Genomic DNA, 18070 nt, shown 5'->3' with positions numbered 1-18070 from the left:
TCACCCAGTTTGAACCAATAGCAGTGCAATGACACCGTACATACAAGTGGGCGGAGCCCAGGGCTCACCAGAGCCGTGGGCTTCTAACATGCTTAACACCGTGGCTCGGCACATGTAGCTGGACACGTGTTCTGCGGCGGCAACCACGACCGCGGGCTGCGCTCTGATTGGCCCTCTGCCACCCCTCTCCCCATAGGCTGAAACGCGGAGTCTAGTTTCGCGAGTTTTGGCGGGAAAATCTTGCCGGGCTACTGTGATTATCACCCGGAGAAACGGCCGGTAGTCGAGGACGCTGTACCATTAGCGGGAAATTCGCGTGCCTTGGCGGTGCGCTCGACTATTTTAGGACAGCCCAAGCATGGCCATCGCGCTTGGAGCACGATTCAACGACCTAGCCGAGTTCGACAGAGCGTTCCGCGAGTTTCAAGTTCAGAACAATGTCCTCTTCGTAGTTAAAGCTACAAAGACGGTGGAAGTGGTGAATGCGCGGCTCAGTGTGGGCTTGGAGCGATTGGAGAAGCTGAAATATGCAAATGCGACATACCTTGCAAGCATGGAGGAGAGCTCAGGTCCACAGCAACAGGCGTACGACCTCACCAAAGGTGAGATTGAATACTTTCTTGGTTGCGGCGACTCGGTCTATAGAGCACTTTATGGGCTCAGGCCTGTGTACTGATAATGGTTACTATATTCTCATGGAGTTAACAACTGGCAGAAGAAGAAAAAATGTCAGGTTGCATTTATTTGCATTGTGCGAACTTTTTGACAACTGACGCAAATTATAGTGCAGCGGCACTACTAGACGCATTTTCCGGTTTCCGGCATACGTTCCAGGGTTCGAACCCGGCCGCGGCGGCGGTGTTTCGTTGCAGGCGAAATGCAAAGCCATCCGTGTGCGGTGCGATGTCAGTGCACGTTAAAGATAATTATTCCGGAGCCCCCCACTACGGCACCTTTTGCTCTCTTTCGTCTTTCACTCCCACCTTCCTCCCTTCCCCTGCGGTGCGGTTCCGGTGTCCACCAGTTCCGTTCCTAAAACAAAATACTCGTGCCAACGTCCATGAAGCCTGCTTTGAGGCAGGCGGCCCACAGAGTTGTAGGCAACCTGCCAGGTAGGTACACCTGGCAGGCCTTCACCTGGGTGAAGGCCTTTAGTGTGTGGGCCATCATGGTAAATGCGTTCTCGGACCTGCCAGGTGTGTGCACCTGGCAGGCCTTCACCTGGGTGAAGGTGGTCAAGGTAAATGCCATCAGGGTAAAGTCCCTTGTCTCGAAGTCTTTAGGTGAAATGCTTTTGTTGTGAAGGCATTTCGTGTAAAAGCCTTTAGGTAAAAGGATGCTTTCACATTCGCAGCATGTAAAGATGTTAAGTGCCTATCGTAACTATAGTGCTACTGCACAATACTCTGTGCTTAGCCATGTTGAGCCGTCTGCTATTTTTGCAACCTGTGTAGGAGAACCAAGACACAAGAGAGGGTCTGTCCTGTCCGTGTCTTTCTTTCTGTCCATGTCTTTCCTTTCGTGCTTTACCAGCCATGAATATGAACCAATTTGCCCTACTTTCTGCTCTTCTAAGGGTTTACAGCCCTCTGGCATTGTGCACGCTTTTCCATGTTTTAAGGTTTTACTGCCAGCTTGCCCCAATTGTTGCCACATGGAATTGAAACTTTTCAAGCATGCAATCATGTCAGTTTAATTACAGTTTCTAAACTGTGTGCAGGACAATGAAGAAAGGATGTCCAGCTACCGTTGTATTTGCAGCACGACGCGCAAGCCAGCAGCTTGAAATAACAAAACTTACTGCAACCACAACCATGAAGTCTGCAAAGAAATTTTTGAATCATATCCAGAGCGTCGTCGGCTGACAGAAGAAGAAAAGGAGTATGTGCTTCCGTTGATGGAACTAAACGTCCTGCCGAGCGTAATAGTTGGAAAGCTAGTCGAAAAGACAGGTAAGGAATGTGCTTGATGTTTCTTCTGATGAGCTCTTTTACTGGCACAGCCTTGCTTTGAAAGTAATAGTTTTGTAATGAATTGATTAGATTACTTTCAGGAAAGAGTCACGACTAAAGACTTGCACAACCTGAAGCATTCAATGTATGGAGCGGATGAGGCCCAACTACTGGTTAAAGACATTGAAAACTGCCGTGAACAACACAAAGCAAAAATTATACCTGTCACTGATGATGATAAACAACTTCAGGTTCTCCTGATCCAGACACCGCACATGCAGCAGGCATATCAATCATTTCCAGAAGTGCTGCTGCTAGATGCGACTAACAGAACCAACAAACTTAAGATTCCACTTTTTGTTTTGTTTTGTACAAGACGGTTGTGGAGACAGCCAGGTGGTCGCATACGCTTTTGTTGCTTCTGAACAGTGTCACCATGTCTCGAAAATGCTGGAGCTTTTCGCGAAGGAAAACCCATGTTCTGAAACGACAGATGTAATCGTCGTAGACAAAGACTTTTCAGAAAACAGTGCAATTCGGAGCACTTTTCCTAGTGCGCCATCGGTACAACTGTGCCAATTTCATGCTGTAAAGGCATTCAGAACAGCAGCCAGCCAATTTCCAAGGTCTGTCGAAGAACGAGACCTTATGATGGTGGTATTCAACCAAATTATACATGCACCAACAGCAAACAAGTACGTTGAAGCAAGACGCGAGTTTGAAAGGTTTGCCAGTAAAGAAGCTGTGCAATACCTCGAGAATAATTGGAACTCCATGAAGAACATGTGGGCCTGTCACATCTGTGACCAAGAGTTTACCTGTGGAGCAAACACAACTAACCGAGTAGAAGCACATAACAGTTTCATAAAAACAGCCCTCTCATCCTCTACAAAGCTTCACGATGCCTTGAGCAGATTACTGAATTTAGCAACGATAATGCAACGAAAAGCGGCCCGCTCAATAACCCTGCTGAACACTTGTCAGTTTTGCAACCACATGAAAGTGCACAAAGTTGAAGAAGTGTGTTAAAAGTGTTGACACCATATGCTTGCTCAGTGATCAGGAAACAGCTAATCAAAGCTGAAGACAGTGACGCCGAAGTGAAACAGACATCTGAAAAACAGTATGCTGTGGCTGCTACAACTGGCGAAGGCTGGCATCACATATCGCTGGAAAAAGAAAAATGTGATTGCACTTTCTTTTCCAAGATGGGCCTACTGTGTCGCCATTTCTTGGCCGTTTGCATAAAGTTTGATGTTGAGCCGGACCTCCAACAGGCAGTTCGAAAACGCTGGTTTAAATAGTATCAGAGTAACTTCGTGTCATCTAGTGAGCAAGCCAGCAATGAATACCATGGGACCACAGAAGATATTGAAATCCTCTCAATGCCTGGACCAAGCTTTGAAAAAATGAATCGAAATCAGCGGTATAATTTTGCAATGCAAACAATAAGGTCATTGCTGACACTTTGGCTGACTGCAAGCCGGAAACCTTTGCAAAGCGATTAAGGATTCTTGAAGACATCAACACACCATGGCTGAAGGGAAGCGAGGCGGAAAAAATGTACGGTTCTATGGATTCCGATGGCAGCAGTGAAGATGAGGGGGCACCCAAAAGCGATAATAGTACATTAGAAAAAACGGTCACAAAAGAAGTGGCGGAAAAAGTGACTGAAGAAGCATGTGCCATTAAACTTCCCATTGTCAAAGCCAAAGGGCGTCCCACCAAGCGCATTCGTCAGCGGAAAGTTCAGAAGCGCAAGAGACAGGGAGAACCAGTACCTTTTAAGGAACTAACAGCTGAGGCGCAAGACACACGTAAGATATTTTAATGTGCTTCGTAAAAATGGCCCACACAAGCGTGATATCAGATGAATAGCAAAAGCGTAGCAGGCCTTCGGTGCAGCTTTGCCCTTCAGCTGAGGACGATTCAGGCACGAACGCATCGGCCCGACGCTCATCCTACTTTTCGTATTACAGCTGGCCCGGCTGTCTGGATCACCGTCGCGGCTTCCCTGTTCGCCAACACGTGCCAACGATTGCCAACGCAACTTGCTGGCTTTTACTAACTTCGTCACACCGGGCCCAGTGGTTACTGCGTCGGCGCATGTGCGCATACTCCAGCTCTCCGACTGTGGCGCACTGATGCAGCGGGGCGTATAAAAGCTGAACTCCTGACCCTGGACGAAGCATTGCTGAGGACGATTCAGGCACGAACGCATCGGCCCGACGCTCATCCTACTTTTCGTATTACAGGTCTGTAATACTCTTTACTTGTACATACATTTTGTAGTTTGTGCCTGGGTCGTCCTAAAGCAATGAGTGATGATGAGGGGTCCGGTACCGCGTCTAACACGAAAGAAAAGAGAGAAAAGCTATTCGACAAGGCTCCAACTACTGTGAAAGAAGTTGGAAGTTTTCTTGTGAAGCTTAACAGCAAATTGGAAGCCTTGGGAAGTAACCTGAACCATGAGCTTAGCACCCTGCGGGGATCAGTCGAATTTATGAATGAAAGTTTTGAAGAATTTAAGAAAGAACTGGCCGAGGCACGTCGGGAGATAAGCGAGCTTAAGGAAGAGCAGAAGTATCTAAAGCATGAAAACAGTGAACTTTCGAAACAGCTGCAGCGTACTAGAGCAGAGCTAACTGAACTTCAGCAGTACAGTCGCAGAAATAACCTTGAGTTAAAAGCCATCCCTGGACCGGCAACGCTCCGATAGCCAGCAGCGGCAGCTCCGAGACCGCTCGAGCTCTTTTCCACCGCTCAAGTCTCCCGCTCCACGGATGGGTTCTCAGGGGACCTCCCGGACCAATCCCGGGCCACCTGCAGTCGTCCAGCAGACAGGGGACTCTCCTCATCCTTTGCAGCAGCCACCTTGGCTACTACCATCTCTACCCGATCTACGAGAACGTCAAGAACCGGTGAGTACGCAGGAAGGGACTCCCACTACTCTAGACACACACGAAGCGATTATGGAACTGACAGCAGTCATCCAACAACTTATACTCAGAGTAGAGGCTCTCGAAAAGCCAATGGCCACACTCCCTTCGTCTCCCCCGCATCCGCAGGGATCATATGAATCAGTACCTATGGATATCGCTCCTCCCAACCGATCCGCACAAAAACGCAAAGCAACGTCCGACACAGACTCACCCGCGGAGGGTTGGCAGGCGCGTTTTGCCAAAGTTGAGGAAAGCTGCAACCTCAGTCAAACTCGCATCAAGGCTTTAGAAGCACACATCGAACGCTCACTCCACACAATCGGCTCACAAGTCACGCAACAATTTGACATGCTGAACAAAGCTATAGAAGCACAGGGCAAACTTCTCGCTGCCGTGGTACCCGCGGCCCCTGCGCCGACACCCGTTCCAACCCCACAACTATCCCCGCCTAATCATGGCGAGCAGCTCGGGTAACACCACCATCTGGCAGTGGAACTGTCGTGGGTTCGCGCGTAAGCGTCCGGTCCTCCAGCAGTTCCTCGCCGCGAGTGATCGCCCCGAACTAATAGCTCTCCAGGAATGCGACAAGAACACGAAACTTGCCGGTTACAGTACATACCTATCGGAACGAGTAAAACCTCGAATAGCTACTCTCGTCAAACGTAACCTCACTGTCCTCCAACACAATTTAGATCCAACTTTCCCCGAATACGTCTTCTTAGAAATATTACCCCGACCCTCGCGTAAACGTTGCACTAGTCTGTTTATAATTAATGTCTACAGCCCTCCCCGAGCTCATAAGGATATTTTCGGTCCGCTTTTCCTCAAAGCCCAGCAGCTGGCGCAGGGGCAACCCCTCCTCATTCTCGGTGACTTTAATGCGCATCACCGCGCTTGGGGCTACCACTATGACTCCGCTAAACGTCGACGCCTTTGGAATGACTGGCATATGAACCAGCTGACTCTTATCACGGACGTGTCCTACCCCACTAGACACGGTACGGGCCTACATCGTGATACAACGCCGGATCTGGCCTTTACGACCTCCGGAGTTAAAGCGACTTGGTGTCACACTCACGAAAACTTTGGGAGTGATCACTTCGTACTCGAAATCGTAATACACGAGCCCACCAGGCAATGTACGCGGCCAGCTCAGGTGATTGACTGGGACTCCTTCCGGACGCACAGGAAACAGCAGGACAAACCTCCCGCTATAACTGATATCAAGGCGTGGACAACCGAAATTGTCAAACAAGTGGCCGATGCCACTCAAACCGTCGAGTTAGAGGACAGTATCCCACACTGCGACCGCTACTACGCCCATCTGTGGGAGCGCAAGAAGTCGCTCGAAGCTCTACTTGCCACTCGGAAATGGGACCGCAATATCCGACGTAGACTGGCGCGCGCACATACGAATATCGAGAAATATGCAATAGGACTCACTCGACAGAGCTGGCACAACATATGTGACCAGATGAACAACACTCCAAACGCTCGTAAGACGTGGAACCTCCTTCGACATTTACTCGACCCAGCAGGAGGCAAGCTCCAAACACGCCAACAGCTCGAGCGAATCTTCCACCAGTATCCTGGCACGTCTGACGAGCTAAAACAAGAGCTTATAAATACTTACATCCGCCCTGAACCAACAACCAACCTCCCTTTCTATCAGGGCGCGGAAAATCTCTGTCTAGACGCTTCGATCACTTTAGCGGAGGTCCGAGCAGAACTCAATCGCCTCAAGACGACTTCGGCGGCCGGTCCTGACCGCATTTCAAATAAAATGCTTAGGAATCTAGACGACGCATCAATTCATGCTCATACCGACTATTTTCAAGAATGTTGGGCCAGCGGTACCATCCCTCAAGAGTGGAAATGCGCCAATCTAGTCCTCATCCCCAAGCCAGGCAAACCACCAACCTTGGCCAACCTCCGTCCCATCTCTCTCACGTCCTGCGTTGGGAAGCTGATGGAACACGTTATCCAGACCAGACTCTCACGATACCTTGAAGACAACCATCTTCTACCAGACACTATGTTCGGCTTCCGCCCTCATTTAGCAGCCCCGGACATTGTGCTTCTTCTCCATCATCAGGTAGTCATGAGACGTACACTAGACACGAAAGTCATCGTCGGCCTCGATGTTGCCAAGGCATTCGACAACGCCCTCTATGAAGCGATTCTTCAACAACTTCAAGCTCTCGGTGTCGGACATCGCATGTATGCGTACATTCGAAACTTTCTCACCGGCCGCACAGTGCAACTTAAAGCCGGCACGGGAGATCCTTCCATCATCTCTCCGGGAAACCGTGGCACGCCGCAAGGCGCCGTACTTTCGCCGATGCTTTTTAACGTCGCACTGATAGGCCTGCCGAAGCTACTGGCCGACATCCCCCACCTGCATCACAGCATTTATGCTGACGACCTCACACTTTGGATCACGCGCGGCAGTGACGGCCAGATTGAAGAGACTTTACAGACCGCGATCGAACGGATCGGAGATTATCTAAGTACAGTTGGCCTCACGTGCTCGGCGACAAAGTCCGAGTATATCATCATTCCTTCCCCGGGACGACGCCCTTCAAAGATACTTCCGGACATCAACCTCCAGGTGCAAGGAAACCCGATTCATCGAACAGACAACATCAGGATCCTGGGCTTGCATCTACAGGCCAACGGCAGCAACAACATCACGATCCAACGCATCGACCAGTCGGTTGTGCTGATCGGACGCCTCCTTAAGCGAATCTCCAACAAGCATCATGGCATGCGAGAGTCCAACCTCCTGCGCCTCGTTCAAGCTTTCGTCTGCTCCCGCATAGCCTACTCTGGACCCTACTTACGTCTCACTCGTGCCGAAAGCGAACGGCTAGACGCGTCACTTCGAAAAGCATACAAGACGGCCCTAGGTCTTCCCATGTCCACAGCTACCCATAAGCTCATGGCTCTCGGAATCTCCAATACCGTGCGCGAACTGATCGAAGCAACCCTCACCGCCCAGTATGAGCGGCTCTCACTCACACTCGCTGGCCGAGCGGTACTGCAGCAAGTTGGGATCTCCCCGCCGAGATCGGCCCCAAGTTACGCTGAACTTACATCGGAATATCGCCTAATTCTCCGCATTCCTCCCATTCCCAAACGGATGCACCCGGAACACCACGCCGAGAGACGGGCCGACCGGGCTCGTCAGTTCGAGAAACGCTTCAGCGGACGCCCGGACGTCACGTATACGGACGCCTCTTACCATCCATCGAGGCCACCGATGGTGGCGGTAGCTCTCGCCCCTCACCGCAGCTGGTACACAGCCTGCAGCATTCGCAATGCAGAAACAGTCACCGCAGCTGAGGAGGTTGCCATTGCGCTGGCGCTAGCCGACCCTAATACCAAAGTCGTCATCAGTGACTCTCAACAGGCTATTCGCAATTACGATGCTGGCCGTATCTCTTGCCAGGCGTTACACATTCTACGTTCTACAGCACCCTCTTCCACATCTCGCTTAATTCTTTGGGCTCCAGCCCACGAGTCGCTCAGCGGAAACGCCCAGGCACACACTCTCGCTCGAGATCTCAGCTGCCGAGCCGAGAGTATGATCAGCCACCCTGCTTCCGCTGACACTAATATCCCACGCGCTTCTCTACTCACCACTTACACGGACATATTCCAGCACTACCGACTCCAAAGGTGCACATATCCTCCCGCACACCGCGATCTAACAAGACGCGAGGCCGTCCAATGGCGCAAACTACAAACTGGCAGCTTCCCACACCCCCTCTTATACAGCAGGATCTTTCCGGAACAGATAGCCCCCATGTGTAAACACTGCTCAACTCCGGCTACACTCATACACATGGTGTGGACTTGTACACATTACAACACAGACAACGCAAACACCCCAGAGACGTGGGAGTCACTCCTGTGTACTTCCAAGCCAGCCGACCAACGCTGGCTTATCCAGCGCGCGGTGGAGGCCGCGGCATCCCAAAAGATCCCCGCGGACCTCCTCTAAGTCAGCGCAACCGGTCCTTTGACTGGTCCCCTGTTTTTGGGCGCAATAAGAGTTTACCTACCTACCTACTACTGACAGTGAGTCACTGACAGGCATTGTCTCCGCTCTTGCCACGAAGGTGGGAGCGGAAATAACGATGAACGATATTGACCTCGTGCATCGAGTGCCAACAAAAGACAGGAACAAATCGAATATCATCGTTAAGTTCAGGTCAAGTGATGCCCGTGATAAACTGCTCGAATCGGCAAAAAAAACTCGCTTAATCACATCGGACCTTGGCATTTCTGGATCAATATCCGTGTTCGTAAACGAACACCTTTGCCCAGAGTATAAAGTGTTGCTTGCTAGGGCTATAGCGGCGAAGAAACTTCACAACTGGAAGTATGCATGGGTATCTCGTGGCCGGATCTTGGCGCGAAAAGCAGACAACTCGGACGTGATCCGAATTTCTACAGAGGCCGACCTCGGCCTTATAGTCTAGTTCATTCAAAATGCTGACTGTACGAACCACTCATAAATTTCTCACGTTAAATGAATCACGCACCATACTGCATTGCAATGTAAGGAGCATAGCTAGAAATTTTGACGGCCTTTGTACGTTTCTAGCAGAGCACAGCTTTCTTTACGATGTTATAGCCATTACAGAAACCTGGCTGATGCCCGGTGAAAGCTATAACATTCCCAATTATGTATTTCTGTCCCGTCCCCGCATTTTGAACAATCGAGGAGGAGGGGTAGGTTTGTACATTAAAAAGACCCTTGTACACTGCGACTATCCGTATCTTAACGCATCCGTCAGTAGCAGTTCGGAATTTCTATTTGTTGAACTTGAGGGTGTCATGGTTGGTGTTGCTTATAGAGCCCCCCACGCAGATCGTAGTAAGTTTGTGAATGATCTTGAATCTGTTTTTATACACGTAACCGAGAAGAACAAAAAAGCAATCATCGTCGGCGATACTAATATTGATACTTTAGGTGCCAACCACAGCGAATACACTGACCTGTTATTTTCATATGGATTTACGAATCTTATCTCTACTCCGACCCGAATCGCAGGTTCCAGCTCGACATGCCTAGACCATGTGATATGCAATTTCGTGCCACCTTGTTATTTGGCTGGGGCATATGATACAGCAGTGGCAGATCACTTCGCGATTGCCTTCTTATACCGCGTAGACGATAGAGATAGCCGTAGAACTTCTGACAGCACATGCGAGCTTAGGAAGAAAATTGACTATCAAAAATGCGCACTCAGGCTCTCTGAAATGAGCTTTGCAGACCTCGCCGATATGAATGCCAATGAACACTGCTGCAGCCTTGTCGATAGAATCAAAGCTGTGATAAATGATTGTAGTTTTACGCAGAAAAAAACGTACTATACACATCCAGTGTGCCCTTGGATGACAGCAGCTGTGCTAAATATGATAAAAACGCGCGACCACTGGCACACCAAAATGAAACAAAACAGAGGGAACGCATATTATAGTGCTCAGTATAAGATTCATAGAAATAAAGCTGTTGCTACCATGCGTGTACAGAAGAAGCTATATTTTAGTAACCAAATAAACGCATGCGCCGGCAATTCTAAGAAACTCTGGGCTACAGTGAACTCGATAATTCAGCCTACTCCATCAAACCGAATACTTCCTGACCTGGCCCTTTCCCCAGATAAACACCTGCTATCAGATCAGTTTAACGATCATTTCTGCTCAGTGGGTGCTAATTTACGTTTAAGTATGGGTCTCACAGCCGAACCTTCTCTGCCTGAGTATCTTGAAAAGACCTTCGGTTTTATAGAAATAAGCAGTGACGAAGTAATGAGTGCACTTAATTCAATGGATGCTACTAAGGCCACGGGTCTCGATGGCATTCCAGTTTCCATAATTAAAACAACAGTGGCGTCCTAGCTGCCACCTTAGCATCTTTATTTAATAAAGCGTTTCTGTCCGGCATCTATCCTGATATTTTGAAGCTCGCCAAGGTAGTCCTTATCTACAAAAGTGGGAATCCTAATGAACTCGGAAACTATTGGCCGATCTCAATCCTTAGCTGTATCAACACTCTGTTTGAAAAACTATTGGCTAAAATAATTACGCAATTCCTGACTAAAAATGCAATTCTGTCAACGTCCAAACATGGTTTTCAGAAATTTAGATCGACCACCACGGCTGTGCTTTCTATAACTGACTCAATCAATGAAGCACTCAATAATAACAATATTTCTGTTGGTGTATTCCTGGATATTAAGAAGGCATTCGACACTGTGGATCTCGATATATTATGCAAGAAACTAGAACGATATGGGTTCAGAGGTGTATCACTCGATTTCTTTAGAAGCTATTTAACTGGGCGACGGCAGTGTGTTATTATTGACGAACACGCGTCAAGTTCGCGTTCTATTTCCGTAGGTGTTCCGCAGGGCTCAGTACTGGGGCCTATACTTTTTACACTTTACATAAACAACTTACCCGATTGCCTAATAAATACCCGTGCCATTATGTACGCCGACGACACCTCATTGTTGATGACCGCTAATTCCGTTGAAACAGCCAAGCATACTTTAAACTCAGCACTTCAGAGAGTCAATAAATGGTTTTTAACAAATAGACTCACTTTGAACATAGGCAAGACTAAATATATTATATTTGCATCCTCTTATAAAAAATACCAGAATACCTGCTCCGCAATAACGATAGGAGATAAAGAAATTGAAGAAGTTAAGACTATTCAGTACTTGGGTGTAACCTTAGACGCTGCATTAAACTGGAAACCGCATATCGAAAAATTGCGTAGCAAACTATCTTATGCATGTTTCGTTCTGGCCAAAGCTCGGCGACATTTCGAAATACACACACTAAAAACAATATACTTTAGCTTCTTTCAGTCCCAATTAACTTACTGTATAGAATCATGGGGGTTCACTTATATCACTTACATTGAACCTGTTTTACGCCTGCAGAAGCGGGCACTGAGAATAATGACTTGCGCAACACCATATACGCCTTCTCGCCCTTTGTTTTTTAGACTCCAAATAATGCCGGCATTGCAGCTTCGAGATTTTCGCGTTGCACTACTCGTACTAAGAGTCCTCTCCGGCACCTCCCCCTTTCCTTTGAACACATTCCATAGAGCCCCAACTAACAGCCGTTCAGCAGCACAGGGAAGATTTCTGGTTCCTACATCTCGCAATGACTATGGCCAGCGCCGCTTCGAGTATCAAGGGGTAAAAACTTGGAATAAAATCCCCTGTGCAGTCTTTGCAACGTCCAATCCTTATATTTCACTAAAGACCTTTTTTCTGTCACAAATAATTACCTGATTTACAATGCAAATCGCTTAGTGATTGTCACTTATTATTCTCTGTAGTGTCTATGTTGGGTTTGCCATTCATATGTCATTGAATAATCACTTCTAAGGCAACTGCGTTTATTTAGTATAAAAAATGCTGTTCCTGTCTTCATATGTTTTCTTGTCATGAGCCCTCTTGTATTTCTGTAATTTGAACCATCTTGCTTGTACGCTTTGCATTTTTCCACCATTCTTATGTGTATTATTTTGGCATGCAGTAGAAATCATTTGTCCTCACTAATCTCTTTGCTTTTATTGCATGGATTCATAACTAGCCTTTGGCTAAGGATCCAGACAGTGATGTTATGTACTGTACTGAAGAAATGATAATAAAAAGAATTGAATTGAATTAAGGCTGGCACTTGCCCTTTCTAGTGCCAAAGCACATCTAGCCGCACTCCCCCTGTATGCCTGTGTGAATCCTCTGGTAGCAAATGTAAATGGCTCACTGGGTCAGTGGACACCTCAGTCGCTCCTTGTGTATGTGGTGACATCCACCTACAAATTGAGGCAGTTATGCGCCTTTACATTTATCAAAACCATTGGAAGGCTTAAACCCCCTTCATTTTAAGGAAAAGAAAGGCACATAACTGTCTCCCTGGGCCAGTGAACACCTCAATAGCCCTTTGAGGTATGTAGCGGTAGTGTTCACCAGAAGAAAAATCCATGCTTTCACACAATATTTTGTGCTTATCCATGCCAAACTGCCAGCAGTCTTTTTTTAAATTCGTTAGCAGTGAACTGAGTACAGCTGAGAAAAACGTGCAATTTTTCGGTATATGCACGTTTCGTGTCATGCAGTTTTCATATGGAGACTTTAAAGCAGAAAGAAAATGCTAGAGAATTCACACAGCAGGCATTTACACTAAACATGTTACTTGAAGCCACCAAAGCTCAGAAATGTTTTCATAAGTGAAGTACTGAAATTTTAGTATGCTGACGGTGCACTGCAAAAATTTACGGAATATATTTAAAACATATTCAATCGACCGATAACGTGAGCTTACACATGAAGTCGCATAACCATGAGAGAAGTGTGGGAATCAGAGATGTCCACTACTCGCATGTGTACCCCTCTTCAGCTACTGCTGACAAAGGAAACCGGCTCTGCACTCGCATCACATCTCCACTCTCCTAACTTTTGGCATGTATCGGCTGTCGGCTACGGAATCGTGTAAAGTCATAGGCAGCTGCGTGCATCGCTCACCTCGTAACTCTTTTGCCACTGTTCCAAGCTCTCTCTGAACACTAAATGTTGCGGTGTCATTTGGTGTCATGCAAGAAAAACAAAAAGCAGTGTTCATAGAAGGCTACAAAATTGTCTTCTTGTTGAAATTTTCTGGTGCACACAATTTTGAATTATATTTCTGAGCTCATTTTTTTTTCAGTGCTTTTAGCTGGCATAGCTGGCAAGGATGGCGCAGTACATGTCCTTACTGGGCAGGGCCTCTTGGATGAGCAGGACATTGAAGTCCGGCCTGATAGCTGCCAAGTGCCCTTCTCGACTACAGGGTATTTTTACCCAAACTGAAAAAGTATTTTACGCCAGATGCATGGCTGCTGCTCACATCATCTAGTAAGAATGTTTTCTCTTGATTACATTTGTACCTGTGATACTTTGTCTCAGTAAATATTTATCACCTGTTCACAGTTGCAGCAAAGAAAAATGGAGATGTCTGGTGCTGCGGACAATGCAAAGAGAAGGATGATGGCGAGTTGAAGATGATTGCTTGTGACCAATGCCTCGAGTGGTTTCACTGGTAATAATTTGCCCTCACAATTACAATTATGTCATACACATGTACTAAAATGCTGTTTGTGTTTTGCAACAGGTCATGCGTATCTGTGAAGGAGGATATTGGGCGATCGTGGTTTTGTCCCAAGTGCTGTGCATTCGAATAAATGTTGTGCCAATAAAATGCTTAATCATTTCATTCCTGCTTTCCGAGTTAACACTGAGCAGCTTATAACTGCTTTTCTAGCAATGCTACATTCTCTGTTCAGCGAAGTGGCTGCCTACCTGGAATCGTAGAGCCGTGTGCAGTGCAACTTTATGTTTTAAAGACAGTCACATTAAGTTCTAGTAGTTCAGAATGAAAAAGCATAGCCAGGCATGCGAGGAAACAGTGGTAAATAGAACTACAAATTTCCGGCAATTTATCAGACGGAACAATAATAATTATTTCTTTCCATTAAGCAAAAGTGCAGTGTGTGGCATAATAAGTCATAACCAAAACTACCGTGCACGGTGGGCCAAAACTCAATTTGCATGCATCCGGCTTTCGTAGGTCCGCTGCTACTGCGGCCGGATATGTTTGCAAAGGAAAATTGGGTGACTGGTAGATGTACTGCAGATAGCCATAGAGATAGATAACCATGAACGTCGCCGTACGCGTGGAATTTTGCACTGAATTTGAAGTGACATCTAGCTTTTACAGAGCAGGGAGGTGCAAATCTCTGATCCAAATCGATCGCGGATGGCGGGCGAAAAAATGTAGCAAGCAAAGCAACGTCGCGCGTACGTATGAAACCATCTGGTGCTGTACGGATGCTGCTTTGGTACGGTCAGGTGTATGCAGGCACACTTGGACAAGGTAACTTAGCACAAGGAAGCGGGCGAGGATACGACAAAACCACTGTCTGTGAGCCATATTTAGAAGGAGACTTCGGCGGGGCTCGACAGCTGGCAAACTGCTGGTGCAGCCGCCACCGCCGCTCGTGCGCATACCATTTTCCGGTTAAAAATCACGACGCCGGGCGCACAGACCGAGTCATTTGCTTATTATCGATGACAACAATGGCCCAAAGATGCTCTTCGGTTGACGTGTGGGATGTGTAGTTCCGTTTTTTGTTTGCTGAATGCAAGACGACGGGGAAGTGTGACATATGGCTGCGTGATCGTCAGTTCATTGTGTGTAGGCGTGTAAGTAAGGAACGATCAAGGACGAGAAAAACGATTAGGCGCACTCTACCAACCGTCTTGCTCGTCCTTGCTGCTTCGTAACCTTGTGTAAGTTGTTGCAGTAGAGCGGACGTCTATGCTCTGTTGTGTGAACCCAAGTTATATATAGCGCACATCCTTGTGAAGCCAAGCTGTACATTCCCCATTATTCCCTATTTCATTCCCTGACCGATACCAAGAAATCGCTGGCGGAATTGGCATTATAGACCGTTATCATTTGAAACGGCCAGCACGTCTGAGAAGACCTGCACACGTGTTTCAAAAGAACAATACTTGATAATGGTGGAGTTTATGGAGCAGCACCCGGCGCTCGCCCACGCTGCCTCACCCCTTTCTGGGGGCTACACGGCGGCACGCAGGCGCGAGCTGTGGCAGCAGCTTGCGGCCCTGCTGAATGCCGCGGGCCCCGTTGTCAAAAGTGTGCTCCGCTGGCGCCACACTTGGCAAGTGTGGTGCACCCGCTGCAAGAAGCAGGAGGCGCAGTTTTTGGCAGCGGGAAGGTGAGCTTGTGAACAACGGTCTGTCGAATGGCCCTTGAATATGTCTCTCCGCATCCTGTCGCAGGGGCACTGGAGGCGGCAGGCTGCCGGGGCTGGCAGGCCGCGTGTGTAAGCTGCGGTCGCCGGGCCTCGTGCAAGGCGTCGCAGCTCCTATGTATTCTTCGTCCAGCCAGGTGTGTGGTAAGCCGCGGTGACGTTACTAATAATGAAGGGGGAATGATAGGGGAGGCTAATGAAGAATAATGAATGTCAACCTCGGGGCCATGTACTGTGAGCAATGCACACACAGAATGAACTTCGAGACACTCGTGCATGAACGTGGGGCGCTGTGCCTCTTGCAGAACCAGCCCCGTGTGTCCGTGGGGGAGATTCCAGGGACGAGCGGCCTGCAGTAGGCAGAGGCGCGCTCTCCATCTGGTAAGTGAATTTTTAGTCATTTGATATGTACACCTAACAACTTGTGCACATTGTTGACCTCATTGTGGTTTTTCTTTTAGTTAGGGAAGGATGCGCATGCTGAGCTATCAAATGCAACCTCGAGTTATGTACCTTGTACTATCTTGCCCTCTTGGTACTGCTATGTTTCTTCTTGTGTCTCAGTAACTAGTAACCGTGTGTTTTGCACCAATACAGGCTCTGCTGAAACTGTCCACTAAGCAGTGATTTTTGTGGATAAATTCACATAGATGGCACCCCCCCCCCCCCCCCCCCTGGAAGAAGAGGAGCTGGAGGAGGAGGGCGCACCTTGTGACACAGCCTGTGAGTTGGTGTTCCAATATCAGGCTGCACATTATCCATTTCTCAAGCTACCTAACATTAATACCATTTGCAGGAGCAGACTATCAGTATCACTTTAGAATACCCACACAAGCTTGGTTTGGTTTATGGGGCTTTAACATCCCAAAGCGACTCCAGCTATGACAGACGCCGTAGTGAAGGGCTCCACGAATTTGGACCACCTGGGGTTCTTTAACGTGCTCTGACATCGCACAGTACACGGGCCTCTAGAATTTCGCCTCCATCGAAATTCGACCGCCGCGTGTTTCGGGCCAGCAGCCGAGCGCCATAACCACTCAGCCACCGTGGCGGCCACCCACAGAAGTGTCTTTCATATGCACCACTGGTACCTTGTGCAAGCTTTTTTCCTCTTACAAAGAAAACTGTGGTGCTGCAAAAAACTACGCTTCTTTACGTTAAAGATCCACTGGTCGTCGAAATTATTCTGGAGGCCACCAATACCGCACCTCTTTCTGCCTTTCTTCTTTCCCTCTCTTCCTTATTCCTTCCCCTACACACTAAACAAGTTCTCACCCTTAAGGGTGAGCACCCTATAGGGCCGCAGCACCCTACCAGCAGGGTGCATTTACCAGAAGGGTGTAAAGGAGAGAGCAAGAAGGGTGCTACAACTAATGGGTGCTGAACTGCTCACAAGGGTGTACATGGAAAGGGGAATATTTATTTATTTATTAATACTGCAATCCCAGGAAGGGATTTTCGCAGGGTGAGCATACAGAAAATAGGTAAGTACAAATATTAAGAAAAAAAAAGTACAAAGGCCACAAACAAAACACAACAGCAAAAATGAAAGGCTCAATGGCGTAACACAACAAAAAAGTACACTAAGGTTTGGGGCATATAAATACACTACTATCAAGTCATCAGTGAACGTGGTCAACAGGGAATTAATTAAATGAAGAAAGAGCACCAAAACGATCACAATATTAAATTCAGTTCAAAAATGGGAACCGGGAATGCATGACAGAGGACATTATTGTGCACTGAGGTTGCCGATGAATGATGTTACAGATAGCTGTAAGACTTCGTCGTTAGTAAGTTGATTGCACTCCGTTACTGTTCGCGGAAAAAAAGAATATTTAAAGCAGTTATTACGCTGGGTGAAAGGGGTGATTGTAAGATTGTGACGTTGTCTTGTAGAATAACCTTAAGAGAAAGATATTAGTCCATCAATGTTAATTTTAAAATTACCTTTGACCAATTGGTATAAGAACTTTAGTCGAGAAACGCGATTCCTTTCGGTTATAGATATTAAAGCAGCCCTGTTTAAGAGGTCACTTACTGATGTGCGTCCATAGCTATTGTAAACAAAACGTACTGCTTTATTTTGTATTTTTTCAGTTTTATTTACGTTTGTTTTGGTGAATGGATCCCAAATTATTGCCGCGTAATCTAATATTGGAAGGACAATCGATTTATACGCTAGAAGCCGAACTCGGGGTGTGGAAAGTCTCAATGCACGCCTAAGAAAAAAAAAATATTTATTAATGTACAGATAGATATAACCAAGATATAAACAAATATATAAACCAATAACACGGCGACAACTACAGCTAATATCCTTT

The 18070-nt window shown here is 47.4% G+C and overlaps 1 pseudogene; it reads left to right on the top strand.

The window, feature by feature from the left end:
• Positions 1–1724: 1724 nt before the first annotated feature.
• Positions 1725–14150, top strand: LOC144102770 (uncharacterized; annotated as a pseudogene).
• The last annotated feature ends 3920 nt before the right edge of the window (positions 14151–18070 follow it).

Source organism: Amblyomma americanum, chromosome 8 (assembly GCF_052857255.1).
Source record: "Amblyomma americanum isolate KBUSLIRL-KWMA chromosome 8, ASM5285725v1, whole genome shotgun sequence".
Classification (NCBI taxonomy): Eukaryota; Metazoa; Arthropoda; class Arachnida; order Ixodida; family Ixodidae; genus Amblyomma; species Amblyomma americanum.
This window is presented reverse-complemented; position numbering and strand designations above follow the sequence as displayed.